The sequence below is a fragment of the Taudactylus pleione genome, unplaced genomic scaffold, assembly GCF_031769625.1.
Source record: "Taudactylus pleione unplaced genomic scaffold, aTauple2 ptg000550l, whole genome shotgun sequence".
Taxonomy (NCBI): Eukaryota; Metazoa; Chordata; class Amphibia; order Anura; family Myobatrachidae; genus Taudactylus; species Taudactylus pleione.
In genome coordinates this window covers 482,501-507,500 of record NW_028284952.1, presented here as the reverse complement: position 1 = coordinate 507,500, position 25,000 = coordinate 482,501, and the positions used below count along the sequence as shown (strand labels likewise).

General features: G+C 37.5%; 7 non-coding genes and 90 pseudogenes across 7 annotated transcripts; all 97 read right to left on the bottom strand.

Annotated features, from left to right (window-relative positions):
• Window positions 1-33: 33 nt before the first annotated feature.
• Window positions 34-152, bottom strand: LOC148485070 (5S ribosomal RNA; annotated as a pseudogene).
• Window positions 153-492: 340 nt separating this feature from the next.
• Window positions 493-611, bottom strand: LOC148485069 (5S ribosomal RNA; annotated as a pseudogene).
• A 116-nt stretch (window positions 612-727) lies between these two features.
• Window positions 728-846, bottom strand: LOC148485068 (5S ribosomal RNA; annotated as a pseudogene).
• A 115-nt stretch (window positions 847-961) lies between these two features.
• LOC148485067 (5S ribosomal RNA) lies at window positions 962-1,080 on the bottom strand (annotated as a pseudogene).
• A 345-nt stretch (window positions 1,081-1,425) lies between these two features.
• Window positions 1,426-1,544, bottom strand: LOC148485066 (5S ribosomal RNA; annotated as a pseudogene).
• Window positions 1,545-1,660: 116 nt separating this feature from the next.
• On the bottom strand, window positions 1,661-1,779 carry LOC148485065 (5S ribosomal RNA; annotated as a pseudogene).
• Window positions 1,780-1,890: 111 nt separating this feature from the next.
• On the bottom strand, window positions 1,891-2,009 carry LOC148485064 (5S ribosomal RNA; annotated as a pseudogene).
• Window positions 2,010-2,125: 116 nt separating this feature from the next.
• Window positions 2,126-2,244, bottom strand: LOC148485063 (5S ribosomal RNA; annotated as a pseudogene).
• A 350-nt stretch (window positions 2,245-2,594) lies between these two features.
• On the bottom strand, window positions 2,595-2,713 carry LOC148485062 (5S ribosomal RNA; annotated as a pseudogene).
• A 116-nt stretch (window positions 2,714-2,829) lies between these two features.
• LOC148485061 (5S ribosomal RNA) lies at window positions 2,830-2,948 on the bottom strand. Its single transcript, XR_015871746.1, has one exon. It is a non-coding gene; the product is annotated as a 5S ribosomal RNA (ribosomal RNA).
• Window positions 2,949-3,064: 116 nt separating this feature from the next.
• On the bottom strand, window positions 3,065-3,183 carry LOC148485060 (5S ribosomal RNA; annotated as a pseudogene).
• A 117-nt stretch (window positions 3,184-3,300) lies between these two features.
• Window positions 3,301-3,419, bottom strand: LOC148485059 (5S ribosomal RNA; annotated as a pseudogene).
• A 115-nt stretch (window positions 3,420-3,534) lies between these two features.
• LOC148485058 (5S ribosomal RNA) lies at window positions 3,535-3,653 on the bottom strand (annotated as a pseudogene).
• A 116-nt stretch (window positions 3,654-3,769) lies between these two features.
• On the bottom strand, window positions 3,770-3,888 carry LOC148485057 (5S ribosomal RNA; annotated as a pseudogene).
• A 116-nt stretch (window positions 3,889-4,004) lies between these two features.
• Window positions 4,005-4,123, bottom strand: LOC148485056 (5S ribosomal RNA; annotated as a pseudogene).
• A 115-nt stretch (window positions 4,124-4,238) lies between these two features.
• LOC148485055 (5S ribosomal RNA) lies at window positions 4,239-4,357 on the bottom strand (annotated as a pseudogene).
• Window positions 4,358-4,707: 350 nt separating this feature from the next.
• Window positions 4,708-4,826, bottom strand: LOC148485054 (5S ribosomal RNA; annotated as a pseudogene).
• A 116-nt stretch (window positions 4,827-4,942) lies between these two features.
• LOC148485053 (5S ribosomal RNA) lies at window positions 4,943-5,061 on the bottom strand (annotated as a pseudogene).
• A 115-nt stretch (window positions 5,062-5,176) lies between these two features.
• On the bottom strand, window positions 5,177-5,295 carry LOC148485052 (5S ribosomal RNA). The gene has a single exon (XR_015871745.1). It is a non-coding gene; the product is annotated as a 5S ribosomal RNA (ribosomal RNA).
• A 116-nt stretch (window positions 5,296-5,411) lies between these two features.
• LOC148485051 (5S ribosomal RNA) lies at window positions 5,412-5,529 on the bottom strand (annotated as a pseudogene).
• Window positions 5,530-5,644: 115 nt separating this feature from the next.
• Window positions 5,645-5,763, bottom strand: LOC148485050 (5S ribosomal RNA; annotated as a pseudogene).
• Window positions 5,764-5,879: 116 nt separating this feature from the next.
• Window positions 5,880-5,998, bottom strand: LOC148485049 (5S ribosomal RNA; annotated as a pseudogene).
• A 115-nt stretch (window positions 5,999-6,113) lies between these two features.
• Window positions 6,114-6,232, bottom strand: LOC148485048 (5S ribosomal RNA; annotated as a pseudogene).
• Window positions 6,233-6,348: 116 nt separating this feature from the next.
• Window positions 6,349-6,467, bottom strand: LOC148485047 (5S ribosomal RNA; annotated as a pseudogene).
• Window positions 6,468-6,583: 116 nt separating this feature from the next.
• LOC148485046 (5S ribosomal RNA) lies at window positions 6,584-6,702 on the bottom strand (annotated as a pseudogene).
• Window positions 6,703-6,818: 116 nt separating this feature from the next.
• LOC148485045 (5S ribosomal RNA) lies at window positions 6,819-6,937 on the bottom strand (annotated as a pseudogene).
• Window positions 6,938-7,048: 111 nt separating this feature from the next.
• Window positions 7,049-7,167, bottom strand: LOC148485044 (5S ribosomal RNA; annotated as a pseudogene).
• Window positions 7,168-7,283: 116 nt separating this feature from the next.
• LOC148485043 (5S ribosomal RNA) lies at window positions 7,284-7,402 on the bottom strand (annotated as a pseudogene).
• A 350-nt stretch (window positions 7,403-7,752) lies between these two features.
• LOC148485042 (5S ribosomal RNA) lies at window positions 7,753-7,871 on the bottom strand (annotated as a pseudogene).
• Window positions 7,872-7,986: 115 nt separating this feature from the next.
• On the bottom strand, window positions 7,987-8,105 carry LOC148485041 (5S ribosomal RNA; annotated as a pseudogene).
• Window positions 8,106-8,221: 116 nt separating this feature from the next.
• Window positions 8,222-8,340, bottom strand: LOC148485040 (5S ribosomal RNA; annotated as a pseudogene).
• Window positions 8,341-8,456: 116 nt separating this feature from the next.
• On the bottom strand, window positions 8,457-8,575 carry LOC148485039 (5S ribosomal RNA; annotated as a pseudogene).
• Window positions 8,576-8,691: 116 nt separating this feature from the next.
• LOC148485038 (5S ribosomal RNA) lies at window positions 8,692-8,810 on the bottom strand (annotated as a pseudogene).
• A 116-nt stretch (window positions 8,811-8,926) lies between these two features.
• LOC148485037 (5S ribosomal RNA) lies at window positions 8,927-9,045 on the bottom strand (annotated as a pseudogene).
• Window positions 9,046-9,161: 116 nt separating this feature from the next.
• Window positions 9,162-9,280, bottom strand: LOC148485036 (5S ribosomal RNA; annotated as a pseudogene).
• A 115-nt stretch (window positions 9,281-9,395) lies between these two features.
• Window positions 9,396-9,514, bottom strand: LOC148485035 (5S ribosomal RNA). Its single transcript, XR_015871744.1, has one exon. It is a non-coding gene; the product is annotated as a 5S ribosomal RNA (ribosomal RNA).
• Window positions 9,515-9,630: 116 nt separating this feature from the next.
• On the bottom strand, window positions 9,631-9,748 carry LOC148485034 (5S ribosomal RNA; annotated as a pseudogene).
• A 115-nt stretch (window positions 9,749-9,863) lies between these two features.
• On the bottom strand, window positions 9,864-9,982 carry LOC148485033 (5S ribosomal RNA; annotated as a pseudogene).
• A 116-nt stretch (window positions 9,983-10,098) lies between these two features.
• Window positions 10,099-10,217, bottom strand: LOC148485032 (5S ribosomal RNA; annotated as a pseudogene).
• Window positions 10,218-10,332: 115 nt separating this feature from the next.
• Window positions 10,333-10,451, bottom strand: LOC148485031 (5S ribosomal RNA; annotated as a pseudogene).
• A 116-nt stretch (window positions 10,452-10,567) lies between these two features.
• LOC148485030 (5S ribosomal RNA) lies at window positions 10,568-10,686 on the bottom strand (annotated as a pseudogene).
• A 116-nt stretch (window positions 10,687-10,802) lies between these two features.
• On the bottom strand, window positions 10,803-10,921 carry LOC148485029 (5S ribosomal RNA; annotated as a pseudogene).
• Window positions 10,922-11,037: 116 nt separating this feature from the next.
• On the bottom strand, window positions 11,038-11,156 carry LOC148485028 (5S ribosomal RNA; annotated as a pseudogene).
• Window positions 11,157-11,267: 111 nt separating this feature from the next.
• Window positions 11,268-11,386, bottom strand: LOC148485027 (5S ribosomal RNA; annotated as a pseudogene).
• Window positions 11,387-11,502: 116 nt separating this feature from the next.
• On the bottom strand, window positions 11,503-11,621 carry LOC148485026 (5S ribosomal RNA; annotated as a pseudogene).
• Window positions 11,622-11,971: 350 nt separating this feature from the next.
• On the bottom strand, window positions 11,972-12,090 carry LOC148485025 (5S ribosomal RNA; annotated as a pseudogene).
• A 116-nt stretch (window positions 12,091-12,206) lies between these two features.
• On the bottom strand, window positions 12,207-12,325 carry LOC148485024 (5S ribosomal RNA; annotated as a pseudogene).
• A 116-nt stretch (window positions 12,326-12,441) lies between these two features.
• LOC148485023 (5S ribosomal RNA) lies at window positions 12,442-12,560 on the bottom strand (annotated as a pseudogene).
• Window positions 12,561-12,676: 116 nt separating this feature from the next.
• On the bottom strand, window positions 12,677-12,795 carry LOC148485022 (5S ribosomal RNA; annotated as a pseudogene).
• Window positions 12,796-12,910: 115 nt separating this feature from the next.
• Window positions 12,911-13,029, bottom strand: LOC148485021 (5S ribosomal RNA; annotated as a pseudogene).
• A 116-nt stretch (window positions 13,030-13,145) lies between these two features.
• Window positions 13,146-13,264, bottom strand: LOC148485020 (5S ribosomal RNA; annotated as a pseudogene).
• Window positions 13,265-13,380: 116 nt separating this feature from the next.
• On the bottom strand, window positions 13,381-13,499 carry LOC148485019 (5S ribosomal RNA; annotated as a pseudogene).
• A 115-nt stretch (window positions 13,500-13,614) lies between these two features.
• LOC148485018 (5S ribosomal RNA) lies at window positions 13,615-13,733 on the bottom strand. Its single transcript, XR_015871743.1, has one exon. It is a non-coding gene; the product is annotated as a 5S ribosomal RNA (ribosomal RNA).
• A 116-nt stretch (window positions 13,734-13,849) lies between these two features.
• Window positions 13,850-13,967, bottom strand: LOC148485017 (5S ribosomal RNA; annotated as a pseudogene).
• A 115-nt stretch (window positions 13,968-14,082) lies between these two features.
• LOC148485016 (5S ribosomal RNA) lies at window positions 14,083-14,201 on the bottom strand (annotated as a pseudogene).
• Window positions 14,202-14,317: 116 nt separating this feature from the next.
• On the bottom strand, window positions 14,318-14,436 carry LOC148485015 (5S ribosomal RNA; annotated as a pseudogene).
• A 115-nt stretch (window positions 14,437-14,551) lies between these two features.
• Window positions 14,552-14,670, bottom strand: LOC148485014 (5S ribosomal RNA; annotated as a pseudogene).
• A 116-nt stretch (window positions 14,671-14,786) lies between these two features.
• On the bottom strand, window positions 14,787-14,905 carry LOC148485013 (5S ribosomal RNA; annotated as a pseudogene).
• A 116-nt stretch (window positions 14,906-15,021) lies between these two features.
• LOC148485012 (5S ribosomal RNA) lies at window positions 15,022-15,140 on the bottom strand (annotated as a pseudogene).
• A 116-nt stretch (window positions 15,141-15,256) lies between these two features.
• On the bottom strand, window positions 15,257-15,375 carry LOC148485011 (5S ribosomal RNA; annotated as a pseudogene).
• A 111-nt stretch (window positions 15,376-15,486) lies between these two features.
• Window positions 15,487-15,605, bottom strand: LOC148485010 (5S ribosomal RNA; annotated as a pseudogene).
• Window positions 15,606-15,721: 116 nt separating this feature from the next.
• Window positions 15,722-15,840, bottom strand: LOC148485009 (5S ribosomal RNA; annotated as a pseudogene).
• A 350-nt stretch (window positions 15,841-16,190) lies between these two features.
• Window positions 16,191-16,309, bottom strand: LOC148485008 (5S ribosomal RNA; annotated as a pseudogene).
• Window positions 16,310-16,425: 116 nt separating this feature from the next.
• On the bottom strand, window positions 16,426-16,544 carry LOC148485007 (5S ribosomal RNA; annotated as a pseudogene).
• A 116-nt stretch (window positions 16,545-16,660) lies between these two features.
• LOC148485006 (5S ribosomal RNA) lies at window positions 16,661-16,779 on the bottom strand (annotated as a pseudogene).
• Window positions 16,780-16,895: 116 nt separating this feature from the next.
• On the bottom strand, window positions 16,896-17,014 carry LOC148485005 (5S ribosomal RNA; annotated as a pseudogene).
• A 115-nt stretch (window positions 17,015-17,129) lies between these two features.
• On the bottom strand, window positions 17,130-17,248 carry LOC148485004 (5S ribosomal RNA; annotated as a pseudogene).
• Window positions 17,249-17,364: 116 nt separating this feature from the next.
• On the bottom strand, window positions 17,365-17,483 carry LOC148485003 (5S ribosomal RNA; annotated as a pseudogene).
• A 116-nt stretch (window positions 17,484-17,599) lies between these two features.
• On the bottom strand, window positions 17,600-17,718 carry LOC148485002 (5S ribosomal RNA; annotated as a pseudogene).
• Window positions 17,719-17,834: 116 nt separating this feature from the next.
• On the bottom strand, window positions 17,835-17,953 carry LOC148485001 (5S ribosomal RNA; annotated as a pseudogene).
• A 116-nt stretch (window positions 17,954-18,069) lies between these two features.
• Window positions 18,070-18,188, bottom strand: LOC148485000 (5S ribosomal RNA; annotated as a pseudogene).
• Window positions 18,189-18,303: 115 nt separating this feature from the next.
• On the bottom strand, window positions 18,304-18,422 carry LOC148484999 (5S ribosomal RNA; annotated as a pseudogene).
• Window positions 18,423-18,538: 116 nt separating this feature from the next.
• Window positions 18,539-18,657, bottom strand: LOC148484998 (5S ribosomal RNA; annotated as a pseudogene).
• A 116-nt stretch (window positions 18,658-18,773) lies between these two features.
• On the bottom strand, window positions 18,774-18,893 carry LOC148484997 (5S ribosomal RNA; annotated as a pseudogene).
• A 115-nt stretch (window positions 18,894-19,008) lies between these two features.
• Window positions 19,009-19,127, bottom strand: LOC148484996 (5S ribosomal RNA; annotated as a pseudogene).
• A 350-nt stretch (window positions 19,128-19,477) lies between these two features.
• LOC148484995 (5S ribosomal RNA) lies at window positions 19,478-19,596 on the bottom strand (annotated as a pseudogene).
• A 116-nt stretch (window positions 19,597-19,712) lies between these two features.
• On the bottom strand, window positions 19,713-19,831 carry LOC148484994 (5S ribosomal RNA; annotated as a pseudogene).
• Window positions 19,832-19,946: 115 nt separating this feature from the next.
• Window positions 19,947-20,065, bottom strand: LOC148484993 (5S ribosomal RNA). The gene has a single exon (XR_015871742.1). It is a non-coding gene; the product is annotated as a 5S ribosomal RNA (ribosomal RNA).
• A 116-nt stretch (window positions 20,066-20,181) lies between these two features.
• LOC148484992 (5S ribosomal RNA) lies at window positions 20,182-20,299 on the bottom strand (annotated as a pseudogene).
• Window positions 20,300-20,414: 115 nt separating this feature from the next.
• On the bottom strand, window positions 20,415-20,533 carry LOC148484991 (5S ribosomal RNA; annotated as a pseudogene).
• Window positions 20,534-20,649: 116 nt separating this feature from the next.
• LOC148484990 (5S ribosomal RNA) lies at window positions 20,650-20,768 on the bottom strand (annotated as a pseudogene).
• A 116-nt stretch (window positions 20,769-20,884) lies between these two features.
• Window positions 20,885-21,003, bottom strand: LOC148484989 (5S ribosomal RNA; annotated as a pseudogene).
• Window positions 21,004-21,114: 111 nt separating this feature from the next.
• Window positions 21,115-21,233, bottom strand: LOC148484988 (5S ribosomal RNA; annotated as a pseudogene).
• A 116-nt stretch (window positions 21,234-21,349) lies between these two features.
• LOC148484987 (5S ribosomal RNA) lies at window positions 21,350-21,468 on the bottom strand (annotated as a pseudogene).
• A 350-nt stretch (window positions 21,469-21,818) lies between these two features.
• LOC148484986 (5S ribosomal RNA) lies at window positions 21,819-21,937 on the bottom strand (annotated as a pseudogene).
• A 116-nt stretch (window positions 21,938-22,053) lies between these two features.
• LOC148484985 (5S ribosomal RNA) lies at window positions 22,054-22,172 on the bottom strand. The gene has a single exon (XR_015871332.1). It is a non-coding gene; the product is annotated as a 5S ribosomal RNA (ribosomal RNA).
• Window positions 22,173-22,287: 115 nt separating this feature from the next.
• LOC148484984 (5S ribosomal RNA) lies at window positions 22,288-22,406 on the bottom strand (annotated as a pseudogene).
• A 116-nt stretch (window positions 22,407-22,522) lies between these two features.
• Window positions 22,523-22,641, bottom strand: LOC148484983 (5S ribosomal RNA; annotated as a pseudogene).
• Window positions 22,642-22,757: 116 nt separating this feature from the next.
• LOC148484982 (5S ribosomal RNA) lies at window positions 22,758-22,876 on the bottom strand (annotated as a pseudogene).
• Window positions 22,877-22,991: 115 nt separating this feature from the next.
• On the bottom strand, window positions 22,992-23,110 carry LOC148484981 (5S ribosomal RNA; annotated as a pseudogene).
• A 116-nt stretch (window positions 23,111-23,226) lies between these two features.
• On the bottom strand, window positions 23,227-23,345 carry LOC148484980 (5S ribosomal RNA; annotated as a pseudogene).
• Window positions 23,346-23,461: 116 nt separating this feature from the next.
• Window positions 23,462-23,580, bottom strand: LOC148484979 (5S ribosomal RNA; annotated as a pseudogene).
• Window positions 23,581-23,691: 111 nt separating this feature from the next.
• LOC148484978 (5S ribosomal RNA) lies at window positions 23,692-23,810 on the bottom strand (annotated as a pseudogene).
• A 116-nt stretch (window positions 23,811-23,926) lies between these two features.
• On the bottom strand, window positions 23,927-24,045 carry LOC148484977 (5S ribosomal RNA; annotated as a pseudogene).
• Window positions 24,046-24,395: 350 nt separating this feature from the next.
• Window positions 24,396-24,514, bottom strand: LOC148484976 (5S ribosomal RNA; annotated as a pseudogene).
• A 116-nt stretch (window positions 24,515-24,630) lies between these two features.
• On the bottom strand, window positions 24,631-24,749 carry LOC148484975 (5S ribosomal RNA). Its single transcript, XR_015871330.1, has one exon. It is a non-coding gene; the product is annotated as a 5S ribosomal RNA (ribosomal RNA).
• A 115-nt stretch (window positions 24,750-24,864) lies between these two features.
• Window positions 24,865-24,983, bottom strand: LOC148484974 (5S ribosomal RNA; annotated as a pseudogene).
• Window positions 24,984-25,000: the final 17 nt, after the last annotated feature.

Sequence of the window (25,000 nt, the reverse complement as noted above, 5' to 3'; positions counted from 1 at the left end):
GTAATAGAAAAGAATGTTATGGCTATATAAAATTACCTACAGCACCAGGGCTTCCTAGGTGGTCTCCCATCCAAGTACTATCCAGGCCCAACACTGCATAGCTTCCAATATCAGATGAGATTGGGCATGTCAAGTGTGGTTTGGCTGTAGGTGCTCAAAGACATTAACTTTAGACCTCTTTTACTTCTTAACTCAAGTAAATTCAATGATAAGTTGAAAAATGAAATGTAAAATGTAATAGAAAAGAATGTTATGGCAGTATAAAATTACTTACTGCACCTGGTTTTCCAAGGTGGTCTCCCATCCAAGTACTGACCATTCCCAACACTGCATAGCTTCCAAGATCAAACGACATTGGCTATGTCCAGTGTGGTTTGCCTATAGGTGCTGAAAAATATTAACTTTAGACCTCTTTTACTTCTTAACTCAAGTAAATTCATTGCTAAGTTGAAAAAATGCAATGTAAAATGTAATGTTATGGCTATATAAAATTACCTACAGCACCTGGTATTCCCAGGTGGTCTCCCATCCAAGTACTAACCAGGCCCAACACTGGATAGCTTCCAAGATCAGACGAGATTGGGCATGTCCAGTGTGGTTTGGCTATAGGTGCTGAAAAATATTAACTTTAGACCTCTTTTACTTCTTAACTCAAGTAAATTCATTGCTAAGTTGAAAAAATGTAATGTAAAATGTAATAGAAAAGAATGTTATGGCTATATAAAATTACCTACAGCACCTGGTATTCCCAGGTGGTCTCCCATCCAAGTACTAACCAGGCCCAACACTGCATAGCTTCCAAGATCAGACGAGATTGGGCATGTCCAGTGTGGTTTGGCAATAGGTGCTAAAAGCCTTAACTTTAGACCTCTTTTACTTCTTAACTTAAGTAAATTCATTGCTAAGTTGAAAAAATTAAATGTAAAATGTAATAAAAAAGACTGTTATGGCAGTATAAAATTACCTACAGCACCTGGGATTCCCAGGTGGTTTCCCATCCAAGTACTAACCAGGCCCAATACTGCATAGCTTCCAAGATCAGACGAGATTGGGCATGTCTAGTGTGGTTTGGCTGTAGATGCTCAAAAACATTAACTTTAGACCTCTTTTACTTCTTAACTCAATTAAATTCATTGATAAGTTGAAAAAATAAATGTAAAATGTAATAGAAAAGAATGTTATGGCTGCATAAAATTACCTACAGTACTTGGTAATCCCAGGTGGTTTCCCATCCAAGTACTAACCAGGCCCAACACTGCATAGCTTCGAAAATCAGACGAGATTGGGCATGTCAAGTGTGGTTTGGCTGTAGGTGCTCAAAGACATTAACTTTAGACCTCTTTTACTTCTTTACTCAAGTAAATTCATTGATAAGTTGAAAAAATTTAATGTAAAATGTAATAGACTGTTATGGCAGTATAAAATTACCTACAGCACCTGGGATTCCTAGGTGGTCTCCCATCCAAGTACTAACCAGGCCCAACACTGCATAGCTTCCAAGATCAGACGAGATTGGGCATGTCCACTGCGGTTTGGCTGTAGGTGCTCAAAAACATTAACTTTAGACCTCATTTACTTCTTTACTCAAGTAAATTAATTGATAAGTTGAAAAAATGTAATGTAAAATGTAATAGAAAAGAATGTTATGGCTATATAAAATTACCTACAGCACCAGGGCTTCCTAGGTGGTCTCCCATCCAAGTACTATCCAGGCCCAACACTGCATAGCTTCCAATATCAGATGAGATTGGGCATGTCAAGTGTGGTTTGGCTGTAGGTGCTCAAAGACATTAACTTTAGACCTCTTTTACTTCTTTACTCAAGTAAATTCATTGATAAGTTGAAAAAATTAAATGTAAAATGTAATAGACTGTTATGGCAGTATAAAATTACCTACAGCACCTGGGATTCCTAGGTGGTCTCCCATCCAAGTACTAACCAGGCCCAACACTGCATAGCTTCCAAGATCAGACGAGATTGGGCATGTCCACTGCGGTTTGGCTGTAGGTGCTCAAAAACATTAACTTTAGACCTCTTTTACTTCTTTACTCAAGTAAATTCATTGATAAGTTGAAAAAATTAAATGTAAAATGTAATAGAAAAGAATGCTATGGCAGTATAAAATTACCTACAGAACCTGGGATTCCTAGGTAGTCTCCCATCCAAGTACAAACCAGTCCCAACACTGCATAGCTTCCAAGATCAGACGAGATTGGGCATGTCCAGTGTGGTTTGGCTGTAGGTGCTCAAAAACATTAACTTTAGACCTCTATTACTTCTTAACTCAAGTAAATTCATTGATAAGTTGAAAAAATTAAATGTAAAATGTAATAGAAAAGAATGTTATGGCAGTATAAAATTACCTACTGCAGCTGGTTTTCCCAGGTGGTCTCCCATCCAAGTACTGACCATGCCCAACACTGCATAGCTACCAAGATAAGACGAGATGGGGCAAGTCCAGTGTGGATTGGCTGCAGGTGCTCAAAAGTATTAACTTTAGACCTCTTTTACTTCTTAACTCAAGTAAATTCAATGATAAGTTGAAAAAATTAAATTTAAAATGTAATAGATAAGAAATTATGGCAGTATAAAATTACCTACAGCACCTGGGATTCCTAGGTGGTCTCCTATCCAAGTACTAAACAGGTCCAACACTGCATAGCTTCCAAGATCAGACGAGATTGGGCATGTCCAGTGTGGTTTGGCTGTAGGTGCTCAAAAACATTAACTTTAGACCTCTTTTACTTCTTAACTCAAGTAAATTCATTGATAAGTTGAAAAAATTAAATGTAAAATGTAATAGAAAAGAAAGTTATGGCTGCATAAAATTACCTACAGCACCTGGTATTCCCAGGTGGTCTCCCATCCAAGTACTAACCAGGCCCAACACTGCATAGCTTCCAAGATCAGACGAGATTGGGCATGTCCAGTGTGGTTTGGCTGTAGGTGCTCAAAAACATTAACTTTAGACCTCTATTACTTCTTAACTCAAGTAAATTCATTGATAAGTTGAAAAAATTAAATTTAAAATGTAATAGAAAAGAATGTTATGGCAGTTTAAAATTACCTACAGCACGTGGTAATCCCTGGTGGTCTCCCATCCAAGTACTAACCACGCCCAACACTGCATAGCTTCCAAGATCAAATGACATTGGCCATGTCCAGTGTGGTTTGGCTATAGGTGCTGAAAAATATTAACTTTAGACCTCTTTTACTTCTTAACTCAAGTAAATTCATTGCTAAGTTGAAAAAATGTAATGTAAAATGTAATAGAAAAGAATGTTATGGCTATATAAAATTTACCAACAGCACCTGGTATTCCCAGGTGGTCTCCCATCCAAGTACTAACCAGGCCCAACACTGCATAGCTTCCAAAATCAGACGAGATTGGGCATGTCCAGTGTGGTTTGGCAATAGGTGCTAAAAGCCTTAACTTTAGACCTCTTTTACTTCTTAACTCAAGTAAATTCATTGCTAAGTTGAAAAAATTAAATGTAAAATGTAATAAAAAAGACTGTTATGGCAGTATAAAATTACCTACAGCACCTGGGATTCCCAGGTGGTCTCCCATCCAAGTACTAACCAGGCCCAACACTGCATAGCTTCCAAGATCAGACGAGATTGGGCATGTCCAGTGTGGTTTGGCTGTAGATGCTCAAAAACATTAACTTTAGACCTCTTTTACTTCTTAACTCAAGTAAATTCATTGATAAGTTGAAAAAATTAAATGTAAAATGTAATAGAAAAGAATGTTATGGCTGCATAAAATTACCTACAGCACCTGGTATTCCCAGGTGGTTTCCCATCCAAGTACTAACCAGGCCCAACACTGCATAGCTTCCAAAATCAGACGAGATTGGGCATGTCCAGTGTGGTTTGGCTGTGGGTGCTCAAAAACATTAACTTTAGACCTCTATTACTTCTTAACTCAAGTAAATTCATTGATAAGTTGAAAAAATTAAATTTAAAATGTAATAGAAAAGAATGTTATGGCACTATAAAATTACCTACAGCACCTGGTAATCCCATGTGGTCTCCCATCCAAGTACTAACCAGGCCCAACACTGCATAGCTTCCAAGTTCAGACGAGATTGGGCATGTCCAGTGTGGTTTGGCTGTAGGTGCTCAAAAACATTAACTTTAGACCACTTTTACTTCTTAACTCAAGTAAATTCAATGATAAGTTGAAAAATGAAATGTAAAATGTAATAGAAAAGAATGTTATGGCAGTATAAAATTACCTATAGCACCTGGTATTCCCAGGTGGTCTCCCATCCAAGTACTAACCAGGCCCAACACTGCATAGCTTCCAAGATCAGACGGGATTGGGCATGTCCAGTGTGGTTTGACTGTAGGTGCTCAAAAACATTAACTTTAGACCTCTTTTACTTCTTAACTCAAGTAAATTCATTGATAAGTTGAAAGAATGAAATGTAAAATGTAATAGAAAAGAATGTTTTGGTTGTCTAAAATTCCCTACAGCACCTGGTATTCCCAGGTGGTCTCCCATGCAAGTACTGACCATACCCAACACTGCATAGCTACCAAGATAAGACGAGATGGGGCATGTCCAGTGTGGATTGGATGTAGGTGCTCAAAAGTATTAACTTTAGACCTCTTTTACTTCTTAACTCAAGTAAATTCAATGATAAGTTGAAACATTAAATGTAAAATGTAATAGAAAAGAATGTTATGGCAGTATAAAATTACCTACCGCTCCTGGTATTCCCAGGTGGTCTCCCATCCAAGTACTAACCAGGCCCAACACTGCATAGCTTCCAAGGTCAGATGAGATTGGGCATGTCCAGTGTGGTTTGGCTGTAGGTGCTCAAAAACATTAACTTTAGACCTCTATTACTTCTTAACTCAAGTAAATTCATTGATAAGTTGAAAAAATTATATTTAAAATGTAATAGAAAAGAATGTTATGGCAGTATAAAATTACCTACAGGACCTGGGATTCCTAGGTGGTCTCCTATCCAAGTACTAAACAGGTCCAACACTGCATAGCTTCCAAGTTCAGACGAGATTGGGCATGTCCAGTGTGGTTTGGCTGTAGGTGCTCAAAAACATTAACTTTAGACCTCTTTTACTTCTTAACTCAAGTAAATTCAATGATAAGTTGAAAAATGAAATGTAAAATGTAATAGAAAAGAATGTTATGGGAGTATAAAATTACCTACAGCACCTGGTATTCCCAGGTGGTCTCCCATCCAAGTACTAACCAGGCCCAACACTGCATAGCTTCCAAGATCAGACGAGATTGGGCATGTCCAGTGTGGTTTGGCTGTAGGTGCCCAAAAGCATTAAATTTATACCGCTATTACTTCTTAACTCAAGTAAATTCAATGATAAGTTGAAAAAATTAAATGTAAAATGTAATAGAAAAGAAAGTTATGGCAGTATAAAATTACCTACAGCACCTGGTATTACCAGGAGGTCTGCCATCCAAGTACTAACCAGGCCCAACACTGCATAGCTTCCAAGATCAGACGAGATTGGGCATGTCCAGTGTGGTTTGGCCGAGGTGCTCAAAAACATTAACTTTAGACCTCTTTTACTTCTTAGCTCAAGTAAATTCAATGATAAGTTGTAAAATTAAATGTAAAATATAATAGAAAAGAAAGTTATGGCAGTATAAAATTACCTACAGCACCTGGTATTCCCAGGTGGTCTCCCATCCAAGTACAAACCAGGCCAAACACTGCATAGCTTCCAAGATCAGACGAGATTGGGCATGTCCAGTGTGGTTTGACTGTAGGTGCTCAAAAACATTAACTTTAGACATCTTTTACTTCTTAACTCAAGTAAATTCATTGATAAGTTGAACAAATTAAATGTAAAATTTAATAGAAAAGAATGTTATGGCAGTATAAAATTACCTACAGCACCTGATATTCCCGGGTGGTCTCTCATTCAAGTACTAACCAGGCCCAACACTGCATAACTTCCAAGATCAGACGAGATTGGGCATGTCCAGTGTGGTTTGGCAATAGGTGCTAAAAGTCTTAACTTTAGACCTCTTTTACTTCTTAACTTAAGTAAATTCATTGCTAAGTTGAAAAAATTAAATGTAAAATGTAATAAAAAAGACTGTTATGGCAGTATAAAATTACCTACAGCACCTGGGATTCCCAGGTGGTCTCCCATCCAAGTACTAACCAGGCCCAACACTGCATAGCTTCCAAGATCAGACGAGATTGGGCATGTCCAGTGTGGTTTGGCTGTAGATGCTCAAAAACATTAACTTTAGACCTCTTTTACTTCTTAACTCAAGTAAATTCATTGATAAGTTGAAAAAATTAAATGTAAAATGTAATAGAAAAGAATGTTATGGCTGCATAAAATTACCTACAGCACCTGGTATTCCCAGGTGGTTTCCCATCCAAGTACTAACCAGGCCCAACACTGCATAGCTTCCAAAATCAGACGAGATTGGGCATGTCCAGTGTGGTTTGGCTGTGGGTGCTCAAAAACATTAACTTTAGACCTCTATTACTTCTTAACTCAAGTAAATTCATTGATAAGTTGAAAAAATTAAATTTAAAATGTAATAGAAAATAATGTTATGGCACTATAAAATTACCTACAGCACCTGGTAATCCCATGTGGTCTCCCATCCAAGTACTAACCAGGCCCAACACTGCATAGCTTCCAAGTTCAGACGAGATTGGGCATGTCCAGTGTGGTTTGGCTGTAGGTGCTCAAAAACATTAACTTTAGACCTCTATTACTTCTTAACTCAAGTAAATTAATTGATAAGTTGAAAAAATGTAATGTAAAATGTAAGAGAAAAGAATGTTATGGCTGCATAAAATTACCTACAGCACCAGGGATTCCTAGGTGGTCTCCCATCCAAGTACTATCCAGGCCCAACACTGCATAGCTTCCAATATCAGACGAGATTGGGCATGTCAAGTGTGGTTTGGCTGTAGGTGCTCAAAGACATTAACTTTAGACCTCTTTTACTTCTTTACTCAAGTAAATTCATTGATAAGTTGAAAAAATTAAATGTAAAATGTAATAGACTGTTATGGCAGTATAAAATTACTTACAGCACCTGGGATTCCTAGGTGGTCTCCCATCCAAGTACTAACCAGGCCCAACACTGCATAGCTTCCAAGATCAGATGAGATTGGGCATGTCCACTGCGGTTTGGCTGTAGGTGCTCAAAAACATTAACTTTAGACCTCTTTTACTTCTTTACTCAAGTAAATTCATTGATAAGTTGAAAAAATGAAATGTAAAATGTAATAGAAAAGAATGTTATGGCAGTATAAAATTACCTACAGAACCTGGGATTCCTAGGTAGTCTCCCATCCAAGTACAAACCAGTCCCAACACTGCATAGCTTCCAAGATCAGACGAGATTGGGCATGTCCAGTGTGGTTTGGCTGTAGGTGCTCAAAAACATTAACTTTAGACCTCTATTACTTCTTAACTCAAGTAAATTCATTGATAGGTTGAAAAAATTAAATGTAAAATGTAATAGAAAAGAATGTTATGGCAGTATAAAATTACCTACTGCAGCTGGTTTTCCCAGGTGGTCTCCCATCCAAGTACTGACCATGCCCAACACTGCATAGCTACCAAGATAAGACGAGATGGGGCAAGTCCAGTGTGGATTGGCTGTAGGTGCTCAAAAGTATTAACTTTAGACCTCTTTTACTTCTTAACTCAAGTAAATTCAATGATAAGTTGAAAAAATTAAATTTAAAATGTAATAGAAAAGAAGTTATGGCAGTATAAAATTACCTACAGCACCTGGGATTCCTAGGTGGTCTCCTATCCAAGTACTAAACAGGTCCAACACTGCATAGCTTCCAAGATCAGACGAGATTGGGCATGTCCAGTGTGGTTTGGCTGTAGGTGCTCAAAAACATTAACTTTAGACCTCTTTTACTTCTTAACTCAATAAATTCATTGATAAGTTGAAAAAATTAAATGTAAAATGTAATAGAAAAGAAAGTTATGGCTGCATAAAATTACCTACAGCACCTGGTATTCCCAGGTGGTCTCCCATCCAAGTACTAACCAGGCCCAACACTGCATAGCTTCCAAGATCAGACCAGATTGGGCATGTCCAGTGTGGTTTGGCTGTAGGTGCTCAAAAACATTAACTTTAGACCTCTATTACTTCTTAACTCAAGTAAATTCATTGATAAGTTGAAAAAATTAAATTTAAAATGTAATAGAAAAGAATGTTATGGCAGTATAAAATTACATACAGCACGTGGTAATCCCTGGTGGTCTCCCATCCAAGTACTAACCACGCCCAACACTGCATAGCTTCCAAGATCAAATGACATTGGCCATGTCCAGTGTGGTTTGGCTATAGGTGCTGAAAAATATTAACTTTAGACCTCTTTTACTTCTTAACTCAAGTAAATTCATTGCTAAGTTGAAAAAATGTAATGTAAAATGTAATAGAAAAGAATGTTATGGCTATATAAAATTACCTACAGCACCTGGTATTCCCAGGTGGTCTCCCATCCAAGTACTAACCAGGCCCAACACTGCATAGCTTCCAAAATCAGACGAGATTGGGCATGTCCAGTGTGGTTTGGCTGTGGGTGCTCAAAAACATTAACTTTAGACCTCTATTACTTCTTAACTCAAGTAAATTCATTGATAAGTTGAAAAAATTAAATTTAAAATGTAATAGAAAAGAATGTTATGGCACTATAAAATTACCTACAGCACCTGGTAATCCCATGTGGTCTCCCATCCAAGTACTAACCAGGCCCAACACTGCATAGCTTCCAAGATCAGACAAGATTGGGCATGTCCAGTGTGGTTTGGCTGTAGATGCTCAAAAACATTAACTTTAGACCTCTTTTACTTCTTAACTCAAGTAAATTCATTGATAAGTTGAAAAAATTAAATGTAAAATGTAATAGAAAAGAATGTTATGGCTGCATAAAATTACCTACAGCACCTGGTATTCCCAGGTGGTTTCCCATCCAAGTACTAACCAGGCCCAACACTGCATAGCTTCCAAAATCAGACGAGATTGGACATGTCCAGTGTGGTTTGGCTGTGGGTGCTCAAAAACATTAACTTTAGACCTCTATTACTTCTTAACTCAAGTAAATTCATTGATAAGTTGAAAAAATTAAATTTAAAATGTAATAGAAAAGCATGTTATGGCACTATAAAATTACCTACAGCACCTGGTAATCCCATGTGGTCTCCCATCCAAGTACTAACCAGGCCCAACACTGCATAGCTTCCAAGTTCAGATGAGATTGGGCATGTCCAGTGTGGTTTGGCTGTAGGTGCTCAAAAACATTAACTTTAGACCTCTTTTACTTCTTAACTCAAGTAAATTCAATGATAAGTTGAAAAATGAAATGTAAAATGTAATAGAAAAGAATGTTATGGGAGTATAAAATTACCTACAGCACCTGGTATTCCCAGGTGGTCTCCCATCCAAGTACTAACCAGGCCCAACACTGCATAGCTTCCAAGATCAGACGAGATTGGGCATGTCCAGTGTGGTTTGGCTGTAGGTGCCCAAAAGCATTAAATTTATACCGCTATTACTTCTTAACTCAAGTAAATTCAATGATAAGTTGAAAAAATTAAATGTAAAATGTAATAGAAAAGAAAGTTATGGCAGTATAAAATTACCTACAGCACCTGGTATTACCAGGAGGTCTGCCATCCAAGTACTAACCAGGCCCAACACTGCATAGCTTCCAAGATCAGACGAGATTGGGCATGTCCAGTGTGGTTTGGCCGAGGTGCTCAAAAACATTAACTTTAGACCTCTTTTACTTCTTAGCTCAAGTAAATTCAATGATAAGTTGTAAAATTAAATGTAAAATATAATAGAAAAGAAAGTTATGGCAGTATAAAATTACCTACAGCACCTGGTATTCCCAGGTGGTCTCCCATCCAAGTACAAACCAGGCCAAACACTGCATAGCTTCCAAGATCAGACGAGATTGGGCATGTCCAGTGTGGTTTGACTGTAGGTGCTCAAAAACATTAACTTTAGACATCTTTTACTTCTTAACTCAAGTAAATTCATTGATAAGTTGAAAAAATTAAATGTAAAATTTAATAGAAAAGAATGTTATGGCAGTATAAAATTACCTACAGCACCTGATATTCCCAGGTGGTCTCCCATTCAAGTACTAACCAGGCCCAACACTGCATAACTTCCAAGATCAGACGAAATTGGGCATGTCCAGTGTGGTTTGGCAATAGGTGCTAAAAGCCTTAACTTTAGACCTCTTTTACTTCTTAACTTAAGTAAATTCATTGCTAAGTTGAAAAAATTAAATGTAAAATGTAATAAAAAAGACTGTTATGGCAGTATAAAATTACCTACAGCACCTGGGATTCCCAGGTGGTCTCCCATCCAAGTACTAACCAGGCCCAACACTGCATAGCTTCCAAGATCAGACGAGATTGGGCATGTCCAGTGTGGTTTGGCTGTAGATGCTCAAAAACATTAACTTTAGACCTCTTTTACTTCTTAACTCAAGTAAAATCATTGATAAGTTGAAAAAATTAAATGTAAAATGTAATAGAAAAGAATGTTATGGCTGCATAAAATTACCTACAGCACCTGGTATTCCCAGGTGGTTTCCCATCCAAATACTAACCAGGCCCAACACTGCATAGCTTCCAAAATCAGACGAGATTGGGCATGTCCAGTGTGGTTTGGCTGTGGGTGCTCAAAAACATTAACTTTAGAACTCTATTACTTCTTAACTCAAGTAAATTCATTGATAAGTTGAAAAAATTAAATTTAAAATGTAATAGAAAATAATGTTATGGCACTATAAAATTACCTACAGCACCTGGTAATCCCATGTGGTCTCCCATCCAAGTACTAACCAGGCCCAACACTGCATAGCTTCCAAGTTCAGACGAGATTGGGCATGTCCAGTGTGGTTTGGCTGTAGGTGCTCAAAAACATTAACTTTAGACCTCTATTACTTCTTAACTCAAGTAAATTAATTGATAAGTTGAAAAAATGTAATGTAAAATGTAATAGAAAAGAATGTTATGGCTATATAAAATTACCTACAGCACCAGGGATTCCTAGGTGGTCTCCCATCCAAGTACTATCCAGGCCCAACACTGCATAGCTTCCAATATCAGACGAGATTGGGCATGTCAAGTGTGGTTTGGCTGTAGGTGCTCAAAGACATTAACTTTAGACCTCTTTTACTTCTTTACTCAAGTAAATTCATTGATAAGTTGAAAAAATTAAATGTAAAATGTAATAGACTGTTATGGCAGTATAAAATTACCTACAGCACCTGGGATTCCTAGGTGGTCTCCCATCCAAGTACTAACCAGGCCCAACACTGCATAGTTTCCAAGATCAGATGAGATTGGGCATGTCCACTGCGGTTTGGCTGTAGGTGCTCAAAAACATTAACTTTAGACCTCTTTTACTTCTTTACTCAAGTAAATTCATTGATAAGTTGAAAAAATGAAATGTAAAATGTAATAGAAAAGAATGTTATGGCAGTATAAAATTACCTACAGAACCTGGGATTCCTAGGTAGTCTCCCATCCAAGTACAAACCAGTCCCAACACTGCATAGCTTCCAAGATCAGACGAGATTGGGCATGTCCAGTGTGGTTTGGCTGTAGGTGCTCAAAAACATTAACTTTAGACCTCTATTACTTCTTAACTCAAGTAAATTCATTGATAGGTTGAAAAAATTAAATGTAAAATGTAATAGAAAAGAATGTTATGGCAGTATAAAATTACCTACTGCAGCTGGTTTTCCCAGGTGGTCTCCCATCCAAGTACTGACCATGCCCAACACTGCATAGCTACCAAGATAAGACGAGATGGGGCAAGTCCAGTGTGGATTGGCTGTAGGTGCTCAAAAGTATTAACTTTAGACCTCTTTTACTTCTTAACTCAAGTAAATTCAATGATAAGTTGAAAAAATTAAATTTAAAATGTAATAGAAAAGAAGTTATGGCAGTATAAAATTACCTACAGCACCTGGGATTCCTAGGTGGTCTCCTATCCAAGTACTAAACAGGTCCAACACTGCATAGCTTCCAAGATCAGACGAGATTGGGCATGTCCAGTGTGGTTTGGCTGTAGGTGATCAAAAACATTAACTTTAGACCTCTTTTACTTCTTAACTCAAGTAAATTCATTGATAAGTTGAAAAAATTAAATGTAAAATGTAATAGAAAAGAAAGTTATGGCTGCATAAAATTACCTACAGCACCTGGTATTCCCAGGTGGTCTCCCATCCAAGTACTAACCAGGCCCAACACTGCATAGCTTCCAAGATCAGACCAGATTGGGCATGTCCAGTGTGGTTTGGCTGTAGGTGCTCAAAAACATTAACTTTAGACCTCTATTACTTCTTAACTCAAGTAAATTCATTGATAAGTTGAAAAAATTAAATTTAAAATGTAATAGAAAAGAATGTTATGGCAGTATAAAATTACCTACAGCACGTGGTAATCCCTGGTGGTCTCCCATCCAAGTACTAACCACGCCCAACACTGCATAGCTTCCAAGATCAAATGACATTGGCCATGTCCAGTGTGGTTTGGCTATAGGTGCTGAAAAATATTAACTTTAGACCTCTTTTACTTCTTAACTCAAGTAAATTCATTGCTAAGTTGAAAAAATGTAATGTAAAATGTAATAGAAAAGAATGTTATGGCTATATAAAATTACCTACAGCACCTGGTATTCCCAGGTGGTCTCCCATCCAAGTACTAACCAGGCCCAACACTGCATAGCTTCCAAGATCAGATGAGATTGGGCATGTCCAGTGTGGTTTGGCAATAGGTGCTAAAAGCCTTAACTTTAGACCTCTTTTACTTCTTAACTCAAGTAAATTCATTGCTAAGTTGAAAAAATTAAATGTAAAATGTAATAAAAAAGACTGTTATGGCAGTATAAAATTACATACAGCACCTGGGATTCCCAGGTGGTCTCCCATCCAAGTACTAACCAGGCCCAACACTGCATAGCTTCCAAGATCAGACAAGATTGGGCATGTCCAGTGTGGTTTGGCTGTAGATGCTCAAAAACATTAACTTTAGACCTCTTTTACTTCTTAACTCAAGTAAATTCATTGATAAGTTGAAAAAATTAAATGTAAAATGTAATAGAAAAGAATGTTATGGCTGCATAAAATTACCTACAGCACCTGGTATTCCCAGGTGGTTTCCCATCCAAGTACTAACCAGGCCCAACACTGCATAGCTTCCAAAATCAGACGAGATTGGACATGTCCAGTGTGGTTTGGCTGTGGGTGCTCAAAAACATTAACTTTAGACCTCTATTACTTCTTAACTCAAGTAAATTCATTGATAAGTTGAAAAAATTAAATTTAAAATGTAATAGAAAAGCATGTTATGGCACTATAAAATTACCTACAGCACCTGGTAATCCCATGTGGTCTCCCATCCAAGTACTAACCAGGCCCAACACTGCATAGCTTCCAAGTTCAGATGAGATTGGGCATGTCCAGTGTGGTTTGGCTGTAGGTGCTCAAAAACATTAACTTTAGACCTCTTTTACTTCTTAACTCAAGTAAATTCAATGATAAGTTGAAAAATGAAATGTAAAATGTAATAGAAAAGAATGTTATGGGAGTATAAAATTACCTACAGCACCTGGTATTCCCAGGTGGTCTCCCATCCAAGTACTAACCAGGCCCAACACTGCATAGCTTCCAAGATCAGACGAGATTGGGCATGTCCAGTGTGGTTTGGCTGTAGGTGCCCAAAAGCATTAAATTTATACCGCTATTACTTCTTAACTCAAGTAAATTCAATGATAAGTTGAAAAAATTAAATGTAAAATGTAATAGAAAAGAAAGTTATGGCAGTATAAAATTACCTACAGCACCTGGTATTACCAGGAGGTCTGCCATCCAAGTACTAACCAGGCCCAACACTGCATAGCTTCCAAGATCAGACGAGATTGGGCATGTCCAGTGTGGTTTGGCCGAGGTGCTCAAAAACATTAACTTTAGACCTCTTTTACTTCTTAGCTCAAGTAAATTCAATGATAAGTTGTAAAATTAAATGTAAAATATAATAGAAAAGAAAGTTATGGCAGTATAAAATTACCTACAGCACCTGGTATTCCCAGGTGGTCTCCCATCCAAGTACAAACCAGGCCAAACACTGCATAGCTTCCAAGATCAGACGAGATTGGGCATGTCCAGTGTGGTTTGACTGTAGGTGCTCAAAAACATTAACTTTAGACATCTTTTACTTCTTAACTCAAGTAAATTCATTGATAAGTTGAAAAAATTAAATGTAAAATTTAATAGAAAAGAATGTTATGGCACTATAAAATTACCTACAGCACCTGATATTCCCAGGTGGTCTCCCATTCAAGTACTAACCAGGCCCAACACTGCATAACTTCCAAGATCAGACGAGATTGGGCATGTCCAGTGTGGTTTGGCAATAGGTGCTAAAAGCCTTAACTTTAGACCTCTTTTACTTCTTAACTTAAGTAAATTCATTGCTAAGTTGAAAAAATTAAATGTAAAATGTAATAAAAAAGACTGTTATGGCAGTATAAAATTACCTACAGCACCTGGGATTCCCAGGTGGTCTCCCATCCAAGTACTAACCAGGCCCAACACTGCATAGCTTCCAAGATCAGACGAGATTGGGCATGTCCAGTGTGGTTTGGCTGTAGATGCTCAAAAACATTAACTTTAGACCTCTTTTACTTCTTAACTCAAGTAAAATCATTGATAAGTTGAAAAAATTAAATGTAAAATGTAATAGAAAAGAATGTTATGGCTGCATAAAATTACCTACAGCACCTGGTATTCCCAGGTGGTTTCCCATCCAAATACTAACCAGGCCCAACACTGCATAGCTTCCAAAATCAGACGAGATTGGGCATGTCCAGTGTGGTTTGGCTGTGGGTGCTCAAAAACATTAACTTTAGAACTCTATTACTTCTTAACTCAAGTAAATTCATTGATAAGTTGAAAAAATTAAATTTAAAATGTAATAGAAAATAATGTTATGGCACTATAAAATTACCTACAGCACCTGGTAATCCCATGTGGTCTCCCATCCAAGTACTAACCAGGCCCAACACTGCATAGCTTCCAAGTTCAGACGAGATTGGGCATGTCCAGTGTGGTTTGGCTGTAGGTGCTCAAAAACATTAACTTTAGACCTCTATTACTTCTTAACTCAAGTAAATTAATTGATAAGTTGAAAAAATGTAATGTAAAATGTAATAGAAAAGAATGTTATGGCTATATAAAATTACCTACAGCACCAGGGATTCCTAGGTGGTCTCCCATCCAAGTACTATCCAGGCCCAACACTGCATAGCTTCCAATATCAGACGAGATTGGGCATGTCAAGTGTGGTTTGGCTGTAGGTGCTCAAAGACATTAACTTTAGACCTCTTTTACTTCTTTACTCAAGTAAATTCATTGATAAGTTGAAAAAATTAAATGTAAAATGTAATAGACTGTTATGGCAGTATAAAATTACCTACAGCACCTGGGATTCCTAGGTGGTCTCCCATCCAAGTACTAACCAGGCCCAACACTGCATAGTTTCCAAGATCAGATGAGATTGGGCATGTCCACTGCGGTTTGGCTGTAGGTGCTCAAAAACATTAACTTTAGACCTCTTTTACTTCTTTACTCAAGTAAATTCATTGATAAGTTGAAAAAATGAAATGTAAAATGTAATAGAAAAGAATGTTATGGCAGTATAAAATTACCTACAGAACCTGGGATTCCTAGGTAGTCTCCCATCCAAGTACAAACCAGTCCCAACACTGCATAGCTTCCAAGATCAGACGAGATTGGGCATGTCCAGTGTGGTTTGGCTGTAGGTGCTCAAAAACATTAACTTTAGACCTCTATTACTTCTTAACTCAAGTAAATTCATTGATAGGTTGAAAAAATTAAATGTAAAATGTAATAGAAAAGAATGTTATGGCAGTATAAAATTACCTACTGCAGCTGGTTTTCCCAGGTGGTCTCCCATCCAAGTACTGACCATGCCCAACACTGCATAGCTACCAAGATAAGACGAGATGGGGCAAGTCCAGTGTGGATTGGCTGTAGGTGCTCAAAAGTATTAACTTTAGACCTCTTTTACTTCTTAACTCAAGTAAATTCAATGATAAGTTGAAAAAATTAAATTTAAAATGTAATAGAAAAGAAGTTATGGCAGTATAAAATTACCTACAGCACCTGGGATTCCTAGGTGGTCTCCTATCCAAGTACTAAACAGGTCCAACACTGCATAGCTTCCAAGATCAGACGAGATTGGGCATGTCCAGTGTGGTTTGGCTGTAGGTGCTCAAAAACATTAACTTTAGACCTCTTTTACTTCTTAACTCAAGTAAATTCATTGATAAGTTGAAAAAATTAAATGTAAAATGTAATAGAAAAGAAAGTTATGGCTGCATAAAATTACCTACAGCACCTGGTATTCCCAGGTGGTCTCCCATCCAAGTACTAACCAGGCCCAACACTGCATAGCTTCCAAGATCAGACCAGATTGGGCATGTCCAGTGTGGTTTGGCTGTAGGTGCTCAAAAACATTAACTTTAGACCTCTATTACTTCTTAACTCAAGTAAATTCATTGATAAGTTGAAAAAATTAAATTTAAAATGTAATAGAAAAGAATGTTATGGCAGTATAAAATTACCTACAGCACGTGGTAATCCCTGGTGGTCTCCCATCCAAGTACTAACCACGCCCAACACTGCATAGCTTCCAAGATCAAATGACATTGGCCATGTCCAGTGTGGTTTGGCTATAGGTGCTGAAAAATATTAACTTTAGACCTCTTTTACTTCTTAACTCAAGTAAATTCATTGCTAAGTTGAAAAAATGTAATGTAAAATGTAATAGAAAAGAATGTTATGGCAGTATAAAATTACCTACAGAACCTGGGATTCCTAGGTAGTCTCCCATCCAAGTACAAACCAGTCCCAACACTGCATAGCTTCCAAGATCAGATGAGATTGGGCATGTCCAGTGTGGTTTGGCAATAGGTGCTAAAAGCCTTAACTTTAGACCTCTTTTACTTCTTAACTCAAGTAAATTCATTGCTAAGTTGAAAAAATTAAATGTAAAATGTAATAAAAAAGACTGTTATGGCAGTATAAAATTACCTACAGCACCTGGGATTCCCAGGTGGTCTCCCATCCAAGTACTAACCAGGCCCAACACTGCATAGCTTCCAAGATCAGACGAGATTGGGCATGTCCAGTGTGGTTTGGCTGTAGATGCTCAAAAACATTAACTTTAGACCTCTTTTACTTCTTAACTCAAGTAAATTCATTGATAAGTTGAAAAAATTAAATGTAAAATGTAATAGAAAAGAATGTTATGGCTGCATAAAATTACCTACAGCACCTGGTATTCCCAGGTGGTTTCCCATCCAAGTACTAACCAGGCCCAACACTGCATAGCTTCCAAAATCAGACGAGATTGGGCATGTCCAGTGTGGTTTGGCTGTGGGTGCTCAAAAACATTAACTTTAGACCTCTATTACTTCTTAACTCAAGTAAATTCATTGATAAGTTGAAAAAATTAAATTTAAAATGTAATAGAAAAGCATGTTATGGCACTATAAAATTACCTACAGCACCTGGTAATCCCATGTGGTCTCCCATCCAAGTACTAACCAGGCCCAACACTGCATAGCTTCCAAGTTCAGATGAGATTGGGCATGTCCAGTGTGGTTTGGCTGTAGGTGCTCAAAAACATTAACTTTAGACCTCTTTTACTTCTTAACTCAAGTAAATTCAATGATAAGTTGAAAAAATTAAATTTAAAATGTAATAGAAAAGAATGTTATGGCAGTATAAAATTACCTACAGCACGTGGTAATCCCTGGTGGTCTCCCATCCAAGTACTAACCACGCCCAACACTGCATAGCTTCCAAGATCAAATGACATTGGCCATGTCCAGTGTGGTTTGGCTATAGGTGCTGAAAAATATTAACTTTAGACCTCTTTTACTTCTTAACTCAAGTAAATTCATTGCTAAGTTGAAAAAATGTAATGTAAAATGTAATAGAAAAGAATGTTATGGCAGTATAAAATTACCTACAGAACCTGGGATTCCTAGGTAGTCTCCCATCCAAGTACAAACCAGTCCCAACACTGCATAGCTTCCAAGATCAGATGAGATTGGGCATGTCCAGTGTGGTTTGGCAATAGGTGCTAAAAGCCTTAACTTTAGACCTCTTTTACTTCTTAACTCAAGTAAATTCATTGCTAAGTTGAAAAAATTAAATGTAAAATGTAATAAAAAAGACTGTTATGGCAGTATAAAATTACCTACAGCACCTGGGATTCCCAGGTGGTCTCCCATCCAAGTACTAACCAGGCCCAACACTGCATAGCTTCCAAGATCAGACGAGATTGGGCATGTCCAGTGTGGTTTGGCTGTAGATGCTCAAAAACATTAACTTTAGACCTCTTTTACTTCTTAACTCAAGTAAATTCATTGATAAGTTGAAAAAATTAAATGTAAAATGTAATAGAAAAGAATGTTATGGCTGCATAAAATTACCTACAGCACCTGGTATTCCCAGGTGGTTTCCCATCCAAGTACTAACCAGGCCCAACACTGCATAGCTTCCAAAATCAGACGAGATTGGGCATGTCCAGTGTGGTTTGGCTGTGGGTGCTCAAAAACATTAACTTTAGACCTCTATTACTTCTTAACTCAAGTAAATTCATTGATAAGTTGAAAAAATTAAATTTAAAATGTAATAGAAAAGCATGTTATGGCACTATAAAATTACCTACAGCACCTGGTAATCCCATGTGGTCTCCCATCCAAGTACTAACCAGGCCCAACACTGCATAGCTTCCAAGTTCAGATGAGATTGGGAAATGTCCAGTGTGGTTTGGCTGTAGGTGCTCAAAAACATTAACTTTAGACCTCTTTTACTTCTTAACTCAAGTAAATTCAATGATAAGTTGAAAAATGAAATGTAAAATGTAATAGAAAAGAATGTTATGGCAGTATAAAATTACCTACAGCACCTGGTATTCCCAGGTGGTCTCCCATCCAAGTACTAACCAGGCCCAACACTGCATAGCTTCCAAGATCAGATGAGATTGGGCATGTCCAGTGTGTTTTGGCTGTAGGTGCTCAAAAACATTAACTTTAGACCTCTTTTACTTCTTAACTCAAGTAAATTCATTGATAAGTTGAAAGAATGAAATGTAAAATGTAATAGAAAAGAATGTTTTGGTTGTCTAAAATTCCCTACAGCACCTGGTATTCCCAGGTGGTCTCCCATCCAAGTACTGACCATGCCCAACACTGCATAGCTACCAAGATAAGACGAGATGGGGCATGTCCAGTGTGGATTGGATGTAGGTGCTCAAAAGTATTAACTTTAGACCTCTTTTACTTCTTAACTCAAGTAAATTCAATGATAAGTTGAAAAATTAAATGTAAAATGTAATAGAAAAGAATGTTATGGCAGTATAAAATTACCTACCGCTCCTGGTATTCCCAGGTGGTCTCCCATCCAAGTACTAACCAGGCCCAACACTGCATAGCTTCCAAGGTCAGACGAGATTGGGCATGTCCAGTGTGGTTTGGCTGTAGGTGCTCAAAAACATTAACTTTAGACCTCTATTACTTCTTAACTCAAGTAAATTCATTGATAAGTTGAAAAAATTAAATTTAAAATGTAATAGAAAAGAATGTTATGGCAGTATAAAATTACCTACAGGACCTGGGATTCCTAGGTGGTCTCCTATCCAAGTACTAAACAGGTCCAACACTGCATAGCTTCCAAGTTCAGATGAGATTGGGCATGTCCAGTGTGGTTTGGCTGTAGGTGCTCAAAAACATTAACTTTAGACCTCTTTTACTTCTTAACTCAAGTAAATTCAATGATAAGTTGAAAAATGAAATGTAAAATGTAATAGAAAAGAATGTTATGGGAGTATAAAATTACCTACAGCACCTGGTATTCCCAGGTGGTCTCCCATCCAAGTACTAACCAGGCCCAACACTGCATAGCTTCCAAGATCAGACGAGATTGGGCATGTCCAGTGTGGTTTGGCTGTAGGTGCCCAAAAGCATTAAATTTATACCGCTATTACTTCTTAACTCAAGTAAATTCAATGATAAGTTGAAAAAATTAAATGTAAAATGTAATAGAAAAGAAAGTTATGGCAGTATAAAATTACCTACAGCACCTGGTATTACCAGGAGGTCTGCCATCCAAGTACTAACCAGGCCCAACACTGCATAGCTTCCAAGATCAGACGAGATTGGGCATGTCCAGTGTGGTTTGGCCGAGGTGCTCAAAACCATTAACTTTAGACCTCTTTTACTTCTTAGCTCAAGTAAATTCAATGATAAGTTGTAAAATTAAATGTAAAATATAATAGAAAAGAATGTTATGGCAGTATAAAATTACCTACAGCACCTGGTATTCCCAGGTGGTCTCCCAACCAAGTACAAACCAGGCCAAACACTGCATAGCTTCCAAGATCAGACGAGATTGGGCATGTCCAGTGTGGTTTGACTGTAGGTGCTCAAAAACATTAACTTTAGACATCTTTTACTTCTTAACTCAAGTAAATTCATTGATAAGTTGAAAAAATTAAATGTAAAATTTAATAGAAAAGAATGTTATGGCAGTATAAAATTACCTACAGCACCTGATATTCCCAGGTGGTCTCCCATTCAAGTACTAACCAGGCCCAACACTGCATAACTTCCAAGATCAGACGAGATTGGGCATGTCCAGTGTGGTTTGGCTATAGGCGCTCAAAAACATTAAATTTAGACCTCTTTTACTTCTTAACTCAAGTAAATTAATTGATAAGTTGAAAAAATGTAATGTAAAATGTAATAGAAAAGAATGTTATGGCTATATAAAATTACCTACAGCACGAGGGATTCCTAGGTGGTCTCCCATCCAAGTACTATCCAGGCCCAACACTGCATAGCTTCCAATATCAGACGAGATTGGGCACGTCAAGTGTGGTTTGGCTGTAGGTGCTCAAAGACAATAACTTTAGACCTCTTTTACTTCTTTACTCAAGTAAATTCATTGATAAGTTGAAAAAATTAAATGTAAAATGTAATAGACTGTTATGGCAGTATAAAATTACCTACAGCACCTGGGATTCCTAGGTGTTCTCCCATCCAAGTACTAACCAGGCCCAACACTGCATAGCATCCAAGATCAGACGAGATTGGGCATGTCCACTGCGGTTTGGCTGTAGGTGCTCAAAATCATTAACTTTAGACCTCTTGTACTTCTTTACTCAAGTAAATTCATTGATAAGTTGAAAAAATTAAATGTAAAATGTAATAGAAAAGAATGTTATGGCAGTATAAAATTACCTACAGAACCTGGGATTCCTAGGTAGTCTCCCATCCAAGTACAAACCAGTCCCAACACTGCATAGCTTCCAAGATCAGACGAGATTGGGCATGTCCAGTGTGGTTTGGCTGTAGGTGCTCAAAAACATTAACTTTAGACCTCTATTACTACTTAACTCAAGTAAATTCATTGATAAGTTGAAAAAATTAAATGTAAAATGTAATAGAAAAGAATGTTATGGCAGTATAAAATTACCTACTGCAGCTGGTTTTCCCAGGTGGTCTCCCATCCAAGTACTGACCATGCCCAACACTGCATAGCTACCAAGATAAGACGAGATGGGGCAAGTCCAGTGCGGATTGGCTGTAGGTGCTCAAAAGTATTAACTTTAGACCTCTTTTACTTCTTAACTCAAGTAAATTCAATGATAAGTTGAAAAAATTAAATTTAAAATGTAATAGAAAAGAAGTTATGGCAGTATAAAATTACCTACAGCACCTGGGATTCCTAGGTGGTCTCCTATCCAAGTACTAAACAGGTCCAACACTGCATAGCTTCCAAGATCAGACAAGATTGGGCATGTCCAGTGTGGTTTGGCTGTAGGTGCTCAAAAACATTAACTTTAGACCTCTTTTACTTCTTAACTCAAGTAAATTCATTGATAAGTTGAAAAAATTAAATGTAAAATGTAATAGAAAAGAAAGTTATGGCTGCATAAAATTACCTACAGCACCTGGTATTCCCAGGTGGTCTCCCATCCAAGTACTAACCAGGCCCAACACTGCATAGCTTCCAAGATCCGACGAGATTGGGCATGTCCAGTGTGGTTTGGCTGTAGGTGCTCAAAAACCTTAACTTTAGACCTCTTTTACTTCTTAACTCAAGTAAATTCAATGATAAGTTGAAAAATTAAATGTAAAATGTAATAGAAAAGAATGTTATGGCAGTATAAAATTACCTACCGCTCCTGGTATTCCCAGGTGGTCTCCCATCCAAGTACTAACCAGGCCCAACACTGCATAGCTTCCAAGGTCAGACGAGATTGGGCATGTCCAGTGTGGTTTGGCTGTAGGTGCTCAAAAACATTAACTTTAGACCTCTATTACTTCTTAACTCAAGTAAATTCATTGATAAGTTGAAAAAATTAAATTTAAAATGTAATAGAAAAGAATGTTATGGCAGTATAAAATTACCTACAGCACGTGGTAATCCCTGGTGGTCTCCCATCCAAGTACTAACCATGCCCAACACTGCATAGCTTCCAAGATCAAATGACATTGGCCATGTCCAGTGTGGTTTGGCTATAGGTGCTGAAAAATATTAACTTTACTCCTCTTTTACTTCTTAACTCAAGTAAATTCATTGCTAAGTTGAAAAAATGTAATGTAAAATGTAATAGAAAAGAATGTTATGGCTATATAAAATTACGTACAGCACCTGGTATTCCCAGGTGGTCTCCCATCCAAGTACTAACCAGGCCCAACACTGCATAGCTTCCAAGATCAGACGAGATTGGGCATGTCCAGTGTGGTTTGGCTGTAGGTGCTCAAAACCATTAACTTTAGACCTCTTTTACTTCTTAGCTCAAGTAAATTCAATGATAAGTTGTAAAATTAAATGTAAAATATAATAGAAAAGAATGTTATGGCAGTATAAAATTACCTACAGCACCTGGTATTCCCAGGTGGTCTCCCAACCAAGTACAAACCAGGCCAAACACTGCATAGCTTCCAAGATCAGACGAGATTGGGCATGTCCAGTGTGGTTTGACTGTAGGTGCTCAAAAACATTAACTTTAGACATCTTTTACTTCTTAACTCAAGTAAATTCATTGATAAGTTGAAAAAATTAAATGTAAAATTTAATAGAAAAGAATGTTATGGCAGTATAAAATTACCTACAGCACCTGATATTCCCAGGTGGTCTCCCATTCAAGTACTAACCAGGCCCAACACTGCATAACTTCCAAGATCAGACGAGATTGGGCATGTCCAGTGTGGTTTGGCTATAGGCGCTCAAAAACATTAAATTTAGACCTCTTTTACTTCTTAACTCAAGTAAATTAATTGATAAGTTGAAAAAATGTAATGTAAAATGTAATAGAAAAGAATGTTATGGCTATATAAAATTACCTACAGCACGAGGGATTCCTAGGTGGTCTCCCATCCAAGTACTATCCAGGCCCAACACTGCATAGCTTCCAATATCAGACGAGATTGGGCACGTCAAGTGTGGTTTGGCTGTAGGTGCTCAAAGACAATAACTTTAGACCTCTTTTACTTCTTTACTCAAGTAAATTCATTGATAAGTTGAAAAAATTAAATGTAAAATGTAATAGACTGTTATGGCAGTATAAAATTACCTACAGCACCTGGGATTCCTAGGTGTTCTCCCATCCAAGTACTAACCAGGCCCAACACTGCATAGCATCCAAGATCAGACGAGATTGGGCATGTCCACTGCGGTTTGGCTGTAGGTGCTCAAAAACATTAACTTTAGACCTCTTGTACTTCTTTACTCAAGTAAATTCATTGATAAGTTGAAAAAATTAAATGTAAAATGTAATAGAAAAGAATGTTATGGCAGTATAAAATTACCTACAGAACCTGGGATTCCTAGGTAGTCTCCCATCCAAGTACAAACCAGTCCCAACACTGCATAGCTTCCAAGATCAGACGAGATTGGGCATGTCCAGTGTGGTTTGGCTGTAGGTGCTCAAAAACATTAACTTTAGACCTCTATTACTACTTAACTCAAGTAAATTCATTGATAAGTTGAAAAAATTAAATGTAAAATGTAATAGAAAAGAATGTTATGGCAGTATAAAATTACCTACTGCAGCTGGTTTTCCCAGGTGGTCTCCCATCCAAGTACTGACCATGCCCAACACTGCATAGCTACCAAGATAAGACGAGATGGGGCAAGTCCAGTGCGGATTGGCTGTAGGTGCTCAAAAGTATTAACTTTAGACCTCTTTTACTTCTTAACTCAAGTAAATTCAATGATAAGTTGAAAAAATTAAATTTAAAATGTAATAGAAAAGAAGTTATGGCAGTATAAAATTACCTACAGCACCTGGGATTCCTAGGTGGTCTCCTATCCAAGTACTAAACAGGTCCAACACTGCATAGCTTCCAAGATCAGACAAGATTGGGCATGTCCAGTGTGGTTTGGCTGTAGGTGCTCAAAAACATTAACTTTAGACCTCTTTTACTTCTTAACTCAAGTAAATTCATTGATAAGTTGAAAAAATTAAATGTAAAATGTAATAGAAAAGAAAGTTATGGCTGCATAAAATTACCTACAGCACCTGGTATTCCCAGGTGGTCTCCCATCCAAGTACTAACCAGGCCCAACACTGCATAGCTTCCAAGATCCGACGAGATTGGGCATGTCCAGTGTGGTTTGGCTGTAGGTGCTCAAAAACCTTAACTTTAGACCTCTTTTACTTCTTAACTCAAGTAAATTCAATGATAAGTTGAAAAATTAAATGTAAAATGTAATAGAAAAGAATGTTATGGCAGTATAAAATTACCTACCGCTCCTGGTATTCCCAGGTGGTCTCCCATCCAAGTACTAACCAGGCCCAACACTGCATAGCTTCCAAGGTCAGACGAGATTGGGCATGTCCAGTGTGGTTTGGCTGTAGGTGCTCAAAAACATTAACT